Raw genomic sequence first — 18,002 nt, 5'->3', positions numbered from 1 at the left:
TAATGCTTAATCCCTTGCACTGTAAACAATGTTAATTTTTTCATTCTCCCCCCCCCCCCCCCCCCGTGCATTCCAAGAGTTATGACTTTTTTTGTTTACATAACCATTTGATGGCTTGCTTTTTGCAAGACAAGTACTTTTAATGGCATCTTTTAGGCCAATTTCAGCTGATGGAGTTCCTGGGGAAAACACACTCCCTGTGAGAGTGTGATTTCCCATCCTGAGCTGTGCTCTTGTAACGGAAACCCACAGCATTAGGCCTCATGCACACAACAGTTGTTTTTCTCGGCCTCTGTTCCGTTTTTTTGCGGATAGGATGGGGACCCATTCATTTCAATGGGTCAGCCAAAAAATGCTGATAGTTCACCCGTTTGTGTTCCGCGTCCATTGTCCGTGTTTCCCTTCAGTAAAAAAAATAGTGCATTTCCTACTTTTTTCACATTTGCGGACAAGGATAGGCATTTATTACAAGGGATCTGTGAAAAAAAGGATCGACCCAAAAAAATGGATGCCGCATCTGTTTTTTTTTAGCGGACGCACAATTTGCGGATGCAAAAAACAACTGTTGTGTGCATGAGCCCTTATAATGATTAAGGGTACAGCTACACAGCAATTTTTGACATGACACTTGTCTCGCTCCCAAGTTTCGCAGTGTAGCTGGGCAGCAATAGGTATGAATGGGATTGCTGTGCGTCTCGCACATCTGTCACTGTACACGTATCTTAAAAAACACGACACTGCTGGATGTTTTGCGAATTCCATGTCACAGTTATGCAACAGCGATACTTGGGTGTAAGAAATGTGTCGTGCCCAAAATCGCCATGTAGCGATACCCTTGTAACGCTGTGTGTCCACGCCCAAAATAAAATGTAATAATTTGTACTGGCGGCATTATGTCAGTACGCTTCAATAGAGATGATGTCGGATAGGGACACACAGCATTATAAATCAATATAATGCCTTGAAGTGCCGTTACAGGACCAGAATTCAGGATGGGAAATCATGCTCCCAAACGTGTCTCTCACAGTGAACCTAATATTCCACTGGGAATTGGGAAACGAAAAAAAACTGGAAAAAATCAAATTCTGCCATTGTTTTACGGATTTATTATTTACAGCATTCACTAGACGGTAACAATTAGTGATGGGCGCAAATATACGAATCATGAATATTAATCACACATATTGGCACTTCGAGAACTCGCAAATAATTAGAATATAGTTATATATATTCGTATTTTCAAATATTCTAGATTTTTTTCATCTGAACCCATTATCCCTCCCTGCTTCTTGCTTGTGGGCCAATGAGAAGGCTGCAATGTCTTTGTCTGAGCTTAGCAACATCCCTAGCAACCAATCGAAAGGTTGCCTACCCCTTACTACAGGGAGTGCAGAATTATTAGGCAAATGAGTATTTTGACCACATCATCCTCTTTATGCATGTTGTCTTACTCCAAGCTGTATAGGCTCGAAAGCCTACTACCAATTAAGCATATTAGGTGATGTGCATCTCTGTAATGAGAAGGGGTGTGGTCTAATGACATTAACACCCTATATCAGGTGTGCATAATTATTAGGCAACTTCCTTTCCTTTGGCAAAATGGGTCAAAAGAAGGACTTGACAGGCTCAGAAAAATCTAAAATAGTGAGATATCTTGCAGAGGGATGCAGCATTCTTAAAGTTGCAAAGCTTCTGACGCGTGATCATCGAACAATCAAGCGTTTCATTCAAAATAGTCAACAGGGTCGCAAGAAGCATGTGGAAAAACCAAGGCGCAAAATAACTGCCCATGAACTGAGAAAAGTCAAGCGTGCAGCTGCCAAGATGCCACTTGCCACCAGTTTGGCCATATTTCAGAGCTGCAACATCACTGGAGTGCCCAAAAGCACAAGGTGTGCAATACTCAGAGACATGGCCAAGGTAAGAAAGGCTGAAAGACGACCACCACTGAACAAGACACACAAGCTGAAACGTCAAGACTGGGCCAAGAAATTACTCAAGACTGATTTTTCTAAGGTTTTATGGACTGATGAAATGAGAGTGAGTCTTGATGGGCCAGATGGATGGGCCCGTGGCTGGATTGGTAAAGGGCAGAGAGCTGCAGTCCGACTCAGACGCCAGCAAGGTGGAGGTGGAGTACTGGCAGTTTCTCAGTCCTACTGCCAGTTTCTGGAAGACACCTTCTTCAAGCAGTGGTACAGGAAGAAGTCTGCATCCTTCAAGAAAAACATGATTTTCATGCAGGACAATGCTCCATCACACGCGTCCAAGTACTCCACAGCGTGGCTGGCAAGAAAGGGTATAAAAGAAGAAAATCTAATGACATGGCCTCCTTGTTCACCTGATCTGAACCCCATTGAGAACCTGTGGTCCATCATCAAATGTGAGATTTACAAGGAGGGAAAACAGTACACCTCTCTGAACAGTGTCTGGGAGGCTGTGGTTGCTGCTGCACGCAATGTTGATGGTGAACAGATCAAAACACTGACAGAATCCATGGATGGCAGGCTTTTGAGTGTCCTTGCAAAGAAAGGTGGCTATATTGGTCACTGATTTGTTTTTGTTTTGTTTTTGAATGTCAGAAATGTATATTTGTGAATGTTGAGATGTTATATTGGTTTGACTGGTAAAAATAAATAATTGAAATTGGTATATATTTGTTTTTTGTTAAGTTGCCTAATAATTATGCACAGTAATAGTCACCTGCACACACAGATATCCCCCTAAAATAGCTAAAACTAAAAACAAACTAAAAACTACTTCCAAAAATATTCAGCTTTGATATTAATGAGTTTTTTGGGTTCATTGAGAACATGGTTGTTGTTCAATAATAAAATTAATCCTCAAAAATACAACTTGCCTAATAATTCTGCACTCCCTGTATATAAGAACCTCCCCAGCAGTCATTTTCTACATTTTTTTGCAGTTCGGAGAGATACAGCAGTGTCATTGCTGTGCTCTGTGCTTTCCACTCATTACATTAGATAGATAGTTAGATAGCTTAGATATAGTGATGGAGGAACATCGGCCGGGACAATTCACAAATGCGTTTGCGATCAAATGTTTGCCAACCGACCGTTCGCGGTGAACCCAATTGACTTTAATGGCAGGTGAACCAAAAATAACCTTCAGGTCATATTTGCACCCATCAAATACTTACTAGAAGTGCACAAATAGTCCCACAACATGGACAGTGACATACCAGAAGGAGGATCAATGTCAAACATTCCCACAAAAAATATGCATTTTAATCAGGGGCCATTTTTATGCGTCTTAAAGGGAAACTCTCAAAAATGTGCCCTGCAGAAGCCTAAATTTTTTTTATTTTAGGCCACGGGAGTACAGGCCCCAAAAATTTGGCATTTACCTGACAGAAAAGAACAAGTGATTATGTTGCTGGAGGTACATTAGGCGGTCACTGGATAACAATTTTACTGTAGGCCAGTACAGGCCCCAAAAATTAAGCATTCACGTGACAGATAAGAACAAGTGACTATGTGGCTGGAGGTACATTAGGAGGTCACTGAATAACAATTTTACTGTAGGCCAGTGGAGTACAGGCCCCAAAAATTAGGCATTCACTGGATAGAAAACAACAAGTGATTATGTGGCTAGAGGTATATTAGACGGTAACTGGATAACAATTTGACTGTAGGCCACTGGAGTAGAGGCCCCAATAAATAGGCATTCACCTGACAGAAAAGGCCTTTTATGCCGCTTTATATCCATAAGACAAGGACCATTCTTTGTTCTGGGTGGTGGCCGATATGTGTGGGCTGGCATGAGGAAATTCAATTACATGTGGTCATCACAGCTGTTGAATTCCCCTGAGATCCATGCCTCATTCATTTTTAGAAATGTGAGGTAGTCCACACTGTCGTGAGCTAGGGGAGTGCGCTTATCGGTCACAATCTCCCCTGCTGCGCTGAACATTCTTTCGGGGCGAGGGGCAAGCCAAGAGATCCATGGCAAATTGTGCCAGCTCTAGCCATAGGTCAAGCCTGCACGACCAGTAGTCCAGGGGTTTCTCGCTTCTGAGAGCGTCCACATCGGTCGTTAACCCGATGAAGTCGGACACCTGTCAGTCTAGGCGTTCCCTGAGGCTGGATCCGGAGGGCGGCTGTCGATGGGTTGGCTGCAAGGATGATATCATAATCGAAGCGACCAACACATCTTCAAAACGCCCTCTTCTTGCAGGCACTGTATGAATGTTACCCGCACCTATTTAGCTGTGGGTGGAAATTCCTCTGCCAGCGCCCGCAACAGCAGAATGCAGCATCTCTCGCAGCAAGGAAATGCTGCATTCTGACAGCACTTTGTGATGCCAGTTTGTATGCCATTTTGTGTTTGTACTGGAGGTCTATGTACGTTGCCACCCAGTACTGGTCCTTGCCTTTTCTGCTTCTTATACGGTAGTCCATCTTCAAACACTGAAGCATGAAGGCCCCCATTTGCACTAAATTGGAAGCGGTGAAGCGCCCTGGCTCCTGCTCATCACTCAGGAGAATGTTGTCCTCACAGCCACGGACAACACCTGGGATCCCCGAAAAGTTTAAAGTCCCCCTCAAAGCCTGCTCTTTTCACTCCTCCTCCTCCATCCACTATCCTCCTCTGACTCCTTTTCAGACTCCTGCTGACTTGTCTCAGATGGAGTAGCCCCCCTGAGAATTCATTCAGCATTGCGACTTCCTCATCTTCTAGCTCCTGCTCCTCGATGGCTTGATCAGTGACACAATGAAATGCACGTTCCAGAAAGAAGCTGCAAGGTACGATGTCACTGATGGTGCCCTGGCTCCCACTGACCAGTTTAATGATCTCATCAAATGGTCTGCATGCAACACGCATGAGCAGCCACTGGCACAGTGAAAAGAAACCAAGCTCCCCAGAACCTGTCCTGCTGCAGAGCTCCTACAGGCAGTCGTTAATGTCACGTTGCTGCTGGAGCAGTCTATCCAGCACTGTCACAAATCAGACATCTGACGGGCAGGCAGTGTAACCGCTGAACGTCAGTAAGGTGAGTCATGGCCGTGTAAGATCTTCTAAAATGGCCAGAGATTTTACTGGCCTGCCGCAAGACTTCCTGGACCCCGGGGTATTTGGCAACGAATCGCTGCACGAATAAGTTCAGGACAAGTGCCATGCACGGCACGTGTGTCATTTTGTCCTGTTTCAGCGCACTCAGCAGATTGTCACCGTTGTCGCACACCACTTTACCAACAGTCAAATTGAGCGGGGTTAGCCACTGATCGGCCAGTGACCGCAGAGCTGAAAGGAGTACAGGACCAGTGTGGCTATTGGCTTCCAGGCACAACAGCTGCAGCACAGCATGGCAACGAGTCATCTGGCACATCGAAAAAGTTCTAGGGAGCTGGGGGGGAAGTGCAGCGGAAGAGGTGGGAGCAGTGGAAAAGGAGGAGTCAGCCGAGGAGGATACTGAGGATGGAGTAGGAGGAGGAGAAAAAGAGGCAGGTCTGCATGCAATTTGTGGTGGTAACACCAAATCCACATGGTTGCCACGGGTTGCATGCTTGACAGCCCCTCTGGGAGAAATATTTCCTTCCAGGGACCTTCCATTGCGGTGTGCCAATGGCCACAAATTTACAAAAGGCCTCCGAGTCCACCAGTTTATATGGTAGTAATTGGAGGGCTAGCAGTTCCGACAAGCCAGCGGTCAGCAGTTGGGCAAGAGGGTTATCCGGAGTCATCAACTTTTTACGTTCGAACATTTGGGCCACAGAAGCCTGCCTTTTGCCAGATGAACACAACGACGGCACGATGGAAGGTGCAGTGGAGGACAAATGGGAGAAGAGAGAAGAAGGAGAAGAAGCAGGACGTGCTTATTAACTTGCCGCTGAACGTGGCCATATAGTTCAGGGATGCCCTGCTGGGAAAAATATTTCCTTCCAGAGACCTTCCATTGCGGTGTGCCAATGGCCACAAATTTTCTAAAGGCCTCCGAGTCCACCAATTTATATGGCAGTAGTTGGTGGGCTAGTAGATCCGACAAGCCAGCGGTCAGCCGTTGGGCAAGAGAATTATCCGGCGTCATCATTTTTCCGAATATTTGGGCCACGGAAGCCTGCCTTGTGCCAGATGAATGCAATGACGGCACGGTGGAAAGTGAAGTGAAGGACAAATGGGAGGAGCGAGGAGAAGGAGAAGAGGCAAAACGTGGAGCACCGGGAGTGTGGCTTTGTGGTTTCTGAATGCATTGCTCCCACTGGGCTCGGTGTTGATAGGAGGCCAGGTGCCTTTTTAAGGCGGTCGTCCCTAGGTGAATGTTGGGCTTACTGCGCCTTATGCATTGACAGCACAGGCTGCATATGGCAACACTATTGTCAGCAGCTGACTAGAGTTGAGTGGACACCTGGATGTTCGGGTTCGGCAGGTTTGGCCGAACTTGAAAAAAAAGTTTGGGTTCGGGACCTGAACTTGACCCGATCTTGACCCCAAACCTCATTGAAGTCAATGGGGACCCGAACATTTGGGCACTAAAAAGGCTCTAAAATAGTCCTGGAAAGGGCTAGAGGGCTGCAAAAGGCATCAAAATTTGCATAAGAGCATGACAACTGTTCTGCAAACAAATGTGGATAGGGAAATTACTTAAAATAACAAAATACAGAAAAATTTAAAATAACAATCTGGATCTAGGAGTAGGAGGTTGAGGAGGCGGTGGATGGGTGGATGTGGCGGTGTAGGTTGACGTGGCGGTGTAGGTGGAAGAAGCGGTGAAGAAGGAATAGGTAGCCAACACTGATTTGTGTTATATTTTATTTTTAAATTGGGGTATCCCCCAAAATATTGGGACATATAACAAAATAAAACAAAGAATAAGTGCACTTGAGTACAAGAATGGATGGTTGAGGCTGGTATAAATGTCTATTCTACACAAGGTATGAACAAGTCCTGTGGGATCCATGCCTGGTTCATTTTAATAAACGTAAGCTTGTCCACATTGGCTGCGGCCTGATAATGCTCTCTGCCGTGCTAAGCACACTTTTACACTATACACTGGCTGCAGGGCAGGTCAGCACCTCCAAGGCTGACAAAGCTTTTCCACATTTTGGCCATGCTAACCCTGCCTTCTCAGGTGCTGGTGGTGCCCCAGCTGCGTTGGCGACCTCTTCCTCCTCCTCTGTCTTCGCCTTCTACTTCCACTGTGTCCCCGCTGTCAGGTGGGAATGCTATCGTCAGCGTGCACTTGTAGTCGCGCATCTTCCGATCAGTAACAGATGTTTTCGCTAAATTTAGTTCCCTGTCAGCAATGCAGAGCAGGGGCTCATTCATGGCAAAAGGGGAATCATGTCACCCAGCAATACAACAGAGAATTTTGAGAGATTTAGGCCCCAGTCACCCAGACGCAGCAGGGGTTCACTCACGGCAAAAGGGGCTTCATGTCACCCAGCAATAGAACAGAGGATTTTGAGAGATGTAGGCCCCGGTCAGCAATGCAGAGCAGGGGTTCATTCACGGCAAAAGGGGGATCATGTCACCCAGCAATAGAACAGAGGATTTTGAGAGATTTAGGCCCCTGTCAGCAATGCAGAGCAGGGGTTCATTTACGGCAAAAGGGGGTTCATGTCACAAAGGCCGTCTTTAATATTGATTGGACCCTGGGCAAAAATTTACTTGGGCCCCCTGGATCCCGCCTTCCCACACCTTAGCAGGCAATCATGCCCTCCACCACAACACACACACAAAAAATCCACACATCTGGTAGAGTACAGTGAATGAATGTAAATACTTCCAGTTCTGAAGGCTCCAGCGGCTCAGGATCAGAGCTCTGGGCAGCTGGGCTCAGGCTGGAAGTGGGCACCACTCTGCAGGAAGGAGACCAGGGCTCGGCTCACCCTAGTGTTACAGTGCACCCCAGCACCCCACAGTATGCAGTATAGCACCCTATAGTATACAGCACCCCACAGTATACAACACCTCACTGTATACAGCACCCCAAACTATACACGATAGAGCCCCCCACACTATACAGTACAGCAGTATAGCACTCCACACTATACCGCACCCACAGTATACAGACCCCCACAGTATACGGTACAGCAGTATAGCACTCCACAATATACAGCCCCCCACACTATAAAAAAACCCCACACTATACAGGCCCCCCCACAGTATACAGGCCCCCACACAATATACAGACCCCCACATAGTATACAGCCCCCCACACAGTATACAGCCCCCACACAGTATACAGCCCACCACACAGTATACAGCCCACCACACAGTATAAGTCCCCCCCACAGTATACAGGCCCCCACACAGTATACAGCCCACCACACAGTATACAGGCCCCCACACAGTATACAGGCCCCCACACAGTATACAGCCCCCCCCCCACACAGTATACAGCTCACCACACAGTATAAGTCCCCCCCACAGTATACAGGCCCCACACAGTATACAGACCACCACACAGTTTACAGCCCACCACACAGTATACAGCCCCCACAGTATACAGGCCCCCCACAGTATACAGCCCCACACAGTATACAGCCCCCCACAGTATACAGGCCCCCACACAATATACAGCACCCCACTATACAGTAGTTTACAGTATATTAACAAAACAGCCCCTGTCTCCTTTTTCTGATGTAATCTTCACACACAAAAGCTCCACAGTTAACTTCTGCTACACTCCTGCTAGGACCTGTGATGACCTCATAGCCATGTGACCAGTAATTGCTAGGTTACTGGTCACATGGTGATGATGTCATCTAAGGTTCTAGATCACAACGTTAAAGTACACAGACAGCTTGACACCCGGGGCAGTAGCTAGCAGGGCTCAAGAGGCAGCTGCCTTGGGCCCCCCAGGAGCAACTGGGCCCGGGGCAGCTGCCCCTTTTGCCCTTTGGTAAAGATGGCCCTGCATGTCACCCAGCAATACAACAGAGGATTTTGAGAGATTTAGGCCCCTGTTAGCAATGCAGAGCAGGGGTTTATTAACGGCAAAAGGGGGTTCATGTCACATAGCAATACAACAGAGGATTTTGAGAGATTTAGGTGCCTGTCAGCAATGCAGAGCAGGGGTTCATTCATGGCAAAAGGGGGATCATGTCACCCAGCAATACAACAGAGGAATTTGAGAGATTTAAGCCCCAGTCACCCAGGCACAGCAGGGGTTCATTCACGGCAAAAGGGGGTTCTTGTCACCCAGCAATAGAACAGAGGATTTTGAGAGATGTAGGCCCCTGTCAGCAATGCAGAGCAGAGGTTCATTCATGGCAAAAGGGGGTTCATGTCACCCAGCAATAGAACAGAGGATTTTGAGAGATTTAGGCCCCTGTCACCCAGGCACAGCAGGGGTTTGTATATGCCAAAAATGGTAAAATGTCACCCGAAAATTGAAAATAAGAATTTTTTAAATTTAGGGCACTAAAATTTGCATTTTTTAAAAATTAAAATGGCTCTAAAATAGTCCTTGAAAAGGCTAGAGGGATGTAAAAGGCAGTAAAATGTGCTTAAGAGCATGGCAACTGCTCTGCAAACAAATGTGGACAGGGAAATAACTTAAAACGAAATAAAATAACAAAAAATTACAAATTATTAACCTGCAACTCAGAGAAGGAGGTGGATATGGAGTCGGAGGTTGAGGAGGCGGTGAATGTGGTGTTGTAGGTGGAGGCAGCAATGGAGGACGAACAGGTAGCCAACAATGTTTTTTTTTTTTTTTTTTTTATTGGGGTAGGTAGTCCCCAAAATATTGGGACAAATGAAAAAAAAGAAAACAAAGAATCATTGCACTTGACTTGAGTACAAGAATGTATGTTTGATGGTGGTATAAATGTCTATTCTACACAAGGTACAGACAAGTCTTGTGGGATCCAAGCCTGGTTCATTTTAATGAACATGAGCTTATCCACGTTGGCTGTGGACAGGCAGCTGTGTCTGTCTGTAATGACACCTTCTGCCATACTAAATACACGTTCAGAGAGTACACTGGCTGCAGGGCAGGCCAGCACCTCCAAGGCATACAGGGCAAGCTCTGGCCATGTGGACAATTTGGAGACCCAGAAGTTGAATGGGGCTGAACCATCAGTCAGTACGTGTAGGCATGTGCACAGGTACTATTCCACCATGTTGTTCAAATGCTTCCTCCTGCTAACAAGCTCCATATCAGCAGTTGGGGCCGGTTGTTGCAGCGAGGTGACAAAGCTTTTCCACATGTCGGCCATGCTAACCCTGCCTTCTGAGATGCTGGCGCTTACACAGCTGCGTTGCCGACCTCTTCCTCCTCCCCTGTCTTCGCCTTGTGCTTCCACTTGTCCCCCGGCGTCAGTCAGGAATGCTCTCAGGAGGGCATCTACCAGTGTGCGCCTGTAGTCGCGCATCTTCCGATCACGCTCCAGTGAGGGAATTAAGGACGGCACATTTTCTTTGTAACGGGGATCCAGCAGGGTGGCCACCCAGTAGTCAGCACACGTTAAAATGTGGGCATCTCTGCAGTCGTTGCGCAGGCACTGCGGCATGTAGTCGCTCATGTGTGCCAGGCTGCCCAGAGGTAAGGACAAGCTGTCCTCTGTGGGAGGCGTATCATCTGCGTCCTCCGTATCCCCCCAGCCACGCACCAGTGATGGGCCCGGGCTGCGTTGGATACCACCCCGCTGTGAACATAGATGCTTCATCCCCATCCCCCTCCTCCTCCTCCTCATCCTCCTCGTCCTCCAGTAGTGGGCCCTGGCTGGCCAAGTTTGTACCTCGCCTCTGCTGTTGCAAAAATCCTCTTTCTGAGCCACTTCTAAAAGACTGGCCAGAAAGTGGTAGAGATGACCCCTCTTCCTCCTCCTCGTCCTGGGCCACATCCTCTTCCATCATCGCCCTAAGTGTTTTCTCAAGGAGACATAGAAGTGGTATTGTAACGCTGATAACGGCGTCATCACCACTGGCCATGTTGGTGGAGTACTCGAAACAGGGCAACAGGGAACACAGGTCTCGCATGGAGGCCCAGTCATTGGTGGTGAAGTGATGCTGTTCCGCAGTGCGACTCACCCGTGAGTGCTGCAGCTGAAACTCCACTTCGGCCTGCCGCTGCTCGCACAGTCTCTCCAGCATGTGCAAGGTGGAGTTCCACCTGGTGGGCACGTCGCATATGAGGCGGTGAGCGGGAAGGCCAAAGTTACGCTGTAGAGCAGACAGCCGAGATGCGGCAGGATGAGAACGCCGGAAGCGCGCACAGACGTCCCACACTTTATGCAGCAGCTCAGACATGTCGGGGTAGTTATGAATGGATTTCAGCACCACCAAATTCAGCACATGCGCCAGGCAAGGGATGTGCGTCAAACCGGCTAGTCCAGTCCCAGAGCTGCAATGAGATTTCGCCCATTATCGCACACCACCAGGCTGGGCTTGAGGCCCACTGGCAGCAACCACTTGTCGGTCTGTTGTTCTATACCCCACCACAACTCCTGCATAGTGTGGGGCCTGTCCCCCAAACACATCAGTTTCAGAATGGCCTGCTGTCGTTTACCCCTGGCTGTGCTGAAGTTGGTGGTGAAGGTCTGTCGCTGACCAGATGAGGAGGTGGTAGAAGAGGAGGAGGAAGCCAAGTAGGAAGAGGAGGCAACAGGAGGCAAATTATGATGCCCTGCGATCCTTGGCGGTGGAAGGACGTGCGCCTAACAGCTCTCCGCCTCAGACCCAGCCGCCACTACATTTACCCAGTGTGCAGTTAGGAAGATATAGCATCCCTGGCCGTGCTTACTCCACGTATCTGTGGTTAGGTGGACCTTGCCACAGATGGCGTTGCGCAGTGCACACTTGATTTTATCTGATACTTGGTTGTGCAGGGAGGGCACGGCTCTCTTGGAGAAGTAGTGGCGGCTGGGAACGACGTACTGTGGGACAGCAAGCGACATGAGCTGTCCGTCTCCACCAGCCTGAATGACAGCATTTCAAAGGCCAGCAGTTTAGAAATGCTGGCATTCAGGGCAAGGGATCGAGGGTGGCTAGGTGGGAATTTACCCTTTCTCTCAAAGGTTTGTGAGATTGAGAGCTGAACGCTTCCGTGTGACATGGTGGAGATGCTTGGTGACGGAGGTGGTGTTGTTGGTGGCACATCCTCTGTTTGCTGGGTGGCAGGTGCCAACGTTCCTCCAGAGGCGGAGGAAGAGGCCGAGGCAGCAGCAGAAGAGGGAGCAGGAGGGGCCTGAGCCCTTTCTTGGTTTTAAAGGTGCTTACTCCACTGCAGCCCGTGTCTCGCATGTAGATGCCTGGTCATGCAGGTTGTGCTAAGGTTCAGAACGTTAATGCCTCGCTTCAGGCTCTGATGGCACAGCGTGCAAACCACTTGCGTCTTGTCATCAGCACATTGTGTGAAGAAGTGCCATGCGAGGGAACTCCTTGAAGCTGCCTTTGGTGTGCTTGGTCCCTGTTGACGGTGGCCAGTAGCAGGCGAACAGTTTTGGCGACGGCTGCTCTGATTTTGCACCCTGCTCCCGCTTTTGCTACGCTGTTGGCTCGGTCTCACCACTGCCTCTTCCTCCAAACTCTGAAAGTCAGTGGCACGACCTTCATTCCATGTGGGGTCTAGGACCTCATCGTCCCCTGCATCGTCTTCCACCCAGTCTTCCTCCCTGACCTCCTTTTTGGTCTGCACACTGCAGAAAGACGCAGCAGTTGGCACCTGTGTTTCATCATCATCAGAGACGTGCTGAGGTGGTATTCCCATGTCCTCATCAGGAAGTGGTTGTGCGTCAGTGCATTCTATGTCTTCCACCTCTGGGGAAAGGCTAGGTGGATGCCTTTGGGAAACCCTGCCAGCAGAGTCTTAAAACAGCATAAGAGACTGCTGCATGACTTGAGGCTCAGACAGGTTCCCCAATATGCATGGGGGTGATGTGACAGACTGATGGGCATGGGTTTCAGGCACCACCTGTACGCTTTCTGCAGAAGACTGGGTGGGAGATAATGTGAACGTGCTGGATCCACTGTCGGCCACCCAATTGACTAGCTCCTGTACTTGCTCAGGACTTACCATCCTTAGAACAGCATTAGGCCCGACCAAATATCGCTGTAGATTCTGGCGGCTACTGGGACCTGAGGTAGTAGGTTCAGTAGGACATGTAGCTGTGGCAGAACGGCCACGTCCTCCCCCTGCACCAGAGGCTCCACTAACACCACCACCGCTCAATTTTGAAACAAAAAAAATGATAATGTTTTAGTGTAGCCATAGTTTATTTTTTATTTTTGGGAGATTCTCTTAGGAAGGGTTTAATTCTTGCGGGATGAGATGATGGTTTGATTGGCACTATTTTGGGGTGCATATCAATTTTTGATCACTTGCCATTACACTTTTTGTCTTAGGTAGGGGCTCATTGCTTATGGGATGAGGTGATGGTTATATTGGTACTATTTTTGGGGGTATAAGCCTTTTTGATCGCTTGGTGTTGTACTTTTAGTGATGTAAGGTGACAATTGTTTTTTTTATTTGTGGGAGGAGCTAAGCGAGGAACAGAATAGGCATGCCTACGGACTGTCCTAGATCAACTGGCTGGAGTGTGCCTGGCGCCAGTGACGAGGTACGGCCTGAATAGTGGGCCACCTAGGAGGAGAGTATGAGAAAAGGGGATGGGAGGGAGGGGCAACAACGGGCGCCCTCCTGCTTGTAGGAGGGGGTTTATAAAGGGGGAGCACGCTCCTCCCACAATTACAGGCTGCAAGCAGCCTTCAACATTTGTGGGAGGAGCTAAGCGAGGAACAGAATAGGCATGCCTACGGACTGTCCTAGATCAACTGGCTGGAGTGTGCCCGGCGCCAGTGACGAGGTACGGCCTGAATAGTGGCCAAAGAGAACTGGTACGTAGCAGGGAGTGAAGCATTAATTGAAGCATAGTGTGAACTAATGCCAAAGATCAAAAGGCTCTGGAGATCTCCGCCCGTGGATTCGGAATGTACTTTGTGAAGCCGGACGACCGCCAACGACCCATCTTGCGGATGACATGCGCCGGCACCCGATGACTTGATGCTGCGGATGCGGCCCCTAGCAGAAGGAGTGCCTGGATGTCGTGCTAGGCATGAACCCAGCCCTGCAGCCAGGGTACGGATGTTGACATAAACAGGGTTTAAGGCAGGTGCCTACCGTTGATCGGGAGCCCCGGGTCGTCTAGAGCGGAAAATCGGAGGGAGGCCAGGAGCTCCCGGAGCACCTTGGCGGAACACCAACAGTCGGCCGTAGGGAAGAACTCTACCTCGGTGGGAGGACCAGCCAGATTGGATTCGGTGGCCGGGATGGATCGTATGAAGTGGACCAAATTCCAGGCGAGATGTTGCCTGAGCAGGGTCGCTCGGTTGACCGTGCCGCAGGTGAACTCCCCCGGTCCAAGAGCCCGTGGAACCCTAGGTACATGGCTGCTTGGTGATGATGCTTGCTGAGTGCCCAAGGGAGACCGTTTAGGCCTACGGCCAATCTGCAGAAAGCTAGCCCGACACTGGTTGCCTACGCACCTTGTCCGCCGCGCTAACCCTGGGGGTGGCTTTGAAGGCCTGATACGAAACGGATTTGGCGGAGGGGTCCCCGAGCACCCAACGGTATTGAATGCCGGCCAATACAGCTTGATGGTGTTGAATGACAGGTGGCGGTGCGTGTGGTAATGGGCTATGGAAGCCACTGGTTACCGCTGAAACCCTGAGCGTTCCAGGCAAATAACGGATCCTGAGCGATTCAGGCAACTGCGTACAACCTGTGGGACCAAAAGACCTGAGCGATTCAGGCAAAAGCGAACCACCTGTGGGACACAGACCTGAGCGATCCGGGAATATGTAACCTGAGAAATCAAGGAAAACACACAACCTGAAAAACCGCCAACCTGGAGACAGGAAACAAAACCTGAGTGATTCCGGAAAATACGTGACCTGGGTGAATCAGGAAAACATACCACCTGGCGATACTGGCAACCTGCAAGACAGAAAGATACAAAACCTGAGCGATTCAGGGAAATGTAACCTGAGTGACTTGGGAACATACATAACCCGAGCGACACAGACAACATGAACCTGGGCGATTCTGGAACATAAACCCGAGGAACTCAGGAATACACATGAACCCGAGCGACCCAGGGAAATGCATGGACCTGAGTGATCCAGGAAACACGTGAACCGCGCGACTCCGGGAATTAGACCTGGGTGAATGGGCAAAAAACGTGCATTTGAGCTAATCCGGAAAACATGAAACCTGAGAATCAGCAGGAAACAGAGAAGAACATGGTATAGAAAGGATTGCAACCTAACCGAATCAACGGACACTGCTGCCGAGTCTCCGGCGATAACCGCAGACCTGGAAAGGTGGCTCGTGATGAATGAAGGAAGGCTCTGAGCTTTGGAGAGGCATCACGCCGCCACTCGGCTGGAACCTACCTGAAACCCGGCCCGTGGCGTGACGGGGCATGGAGGAGCCCTGCGATATAACTGAGGATGGATCGACATTCCGGTGGGCTGAGGCCCTGCTTACAAGAAAAATAAGCTTGCGTCGGTGCGAGACCCGGAGAGAGGTGCGATCTGGTGGCACTGGAAAGAGGTGATGGAGAACCGGGATGCAGCCTGGGCGTCATGGCCAACTGCTGGGTGACCCTGGACAGCCAGCATCAGAGCCTGAAGTCGCGCAGCATGCAACAAACCTGCGGAAACAAAATCCAGACACACAGGACACGAATCGGGTACCCAGGAACCAGCCGGACGTTGCTGAACCAATCCCTGAGCATTACAGGCTGACGCATGGAACCTGCGAAAATCGGGCGATGCACTGCCTCCTGAGCGGTTCAGGCGACATGGAATACCAAGCAACGCAGGCAATTATATGCATCTACATGAAGATGACGGACATCTGGGAGGGCCGGGCAGAACCTTGAATCTGGCTGGACCTGGCCACTACATACTCCCTGGGAGAGCCGGGAAAACAGAAGCCTGAGCGAATCAGGCCAACCTGACCTGTGTGCATCAGAGGAATACATAACTAGACTGTTCAGGAAAATATGCAACCTGGGAACAACCGACCTGGAAGAGGAAGGAAAACAAAACCTGCATCAGGGAGAACGCCACACCTGAGCGATTCAGGGAACGCACCACACCTGAGCGATTCAGGGAACACACCACACCTGAGCGATTCAGGGAACCCACCACACCTGAGTGATTCAGGGAACCCACCACACCTGAGTGATTCAGGGAACACACCACACCTGAGCGATTCAGGGAACACCCACCCCTGAGCGATTCAGGGAACACCACACCTGAGCGATTCAGGGAACACCACACCTGAGCGATTCAGGGAACACCACACCTGAGCGATTCAGGGAACCTTACCCCTAAGTGACTAAGGGAGGCATAACACCAGAGCGATTCAGGGACCTGGCCCCTGAGTCACTTAGGGAAGAATGACATGAGCGATAGAAAACATGACACCTGAATTGGAGAAACATAACCCTGAGGATTCAGGGAAGACATGACACATGTGGTTCCTGGGTAAAATGACACCTGTAATTTGGAGAAAAGCCAGGGAAAACAAACCTGAATGATTCAGGGTAGACATGACCCCTGGGACCTGAGGAAAAACATGAGACCTGAGCGATTCAGGGATCTGGGAAGATGATACCTGGGTGATACAGGGAAACCATGATACTTACGTGTTTTAGTGAAGACATTACCCCTGGGCGACACAGGGACGACATTGACCCCAAGATTCAGGGACGACATTGCCCCTGAACGATCCAGGGACGACCTCACACCCGAGCGATTCGGGGAAGACATTCGCACTTGGGCGATGCAGGGGGAATGGGTCTGACCACGTAGAGGTGTTCGCTACTTACCTGAAAAGAACGGACCGTGCTACTGATCTCTGGGTGAGATGGAGACCTGTGGACGGGAGCTTGTGACAATGAATACGCTGCGTAGTGGCAAGGTGCACAGCAGGCCCGTGGCTGGGTTTTACCTGGACCAGGAGAAGATTTGGCGGAACGAACGCAGCTAGCTCGCAATCCTGGAGGCCGAGACCCTGTTATACGTGAAAACAAGCTGGGTTTTGGACCGATACCCGGCGAGGGATGCGAACAGCTAGACCCCTGGGCAGGGAAGGGTGCGTGGCCCTGACCCAAGGGAAACTTGGGCCGGAATCGGGTCCGGATGACCCAGGGAACACATGACACCCGGGTTTGTACTGCCCGTGGCACCTGACACAACACGGGGAACACATGACCCCTGAACAACAGGGAACACATGAGCCCCGAACGCTTAGGAACACCAGGAGCTCGGCCAACCACGGAGATTCATGAAACCCGAGCGAACAGGGAACATATGACCCTGGACGAACCAGGAACACCCGGCCCCCGATTGACCCAGTGAACACGTGACACCAACATGAAGCTGGGCGGACATCATTCCTGAGTGATTTGGGAAAATATTACCTGAGTGATTCAGGGAGACCTCGCATTTCAGTGATTCAGGGAGACATTGCACCCGAGTGATTCAGGGAGACATTGCACCCGAGCGACTCAGGGAGACATTGCACCCGAGTGATTCAGGGAGACATTGCACCTGAGCGATTCAGGGGGACATTGCACCTGAGCGATTCAGGGAGACATTACACCTGAGCGATTCAGGGAGACATTACACCTGAGCGATTCAGGGAGACATTACACCTGAGCGATTCAGGGAGACATTACACCTGAGCGATTCAGGGAGACATTACACCTGAGCGATTCAGGGAGACATTACACCTGAGCGATTCAGGGAGACATTACACCTGAGCGATTCAGGGAGACATCACACCTGAGCGATTCAGGGAGACATCACACCTGAGCGATTCAGGAAGACACCACAGCTGGGTGATTCAGGAAGACATTGCCCCCTGAGCGAATCAGGGCGGCATTACCCCTGAGACCAGGTAGCCCAGCACCGGAGATGTGGAACTGGGAACGGCCCCCCCCCCTTTTTTTTTTTTTATTTAATTTAACCCAGCAGTGCAAGAGTTAACCATCAGCTGAAATGAAATTTTTTTTTTTTTT

General features: G+C 49.8%; 1 protein-coding gene across 2 annotated transcripts in view; it reads right to left on the bottom strand.

Annotated features, from left to right (window-relative positions):
* Window positions 1–18,002, bottom strand: part of SLC23A1 (solute carrier family 23 member 1) — a 419,817-nt gene that overhangs the window by 36,208 nt on the left and 365,607 nt on the right. The gene's annotated exons all lie outside the window — the stretch shown is intronic.

Source organism: Bufo gargarizans, chromosome 2, assembly GCF_014858855.1.
Source record: "Bufo gargarizans isolate SCDJY-AF-19 chromosome 2, ASM1485885v1, whole genome shotgun sequence".
NCBI lineage: Eukaryota > Metazoa > Chordata > Amphibia > Anura > Bufonidae > Bufo > Bufo gargarizans.
Note: the sequence above shows the minus strand (reverse complement) of the source record. Positions and strands in the feature narration are given on the sequence as shown.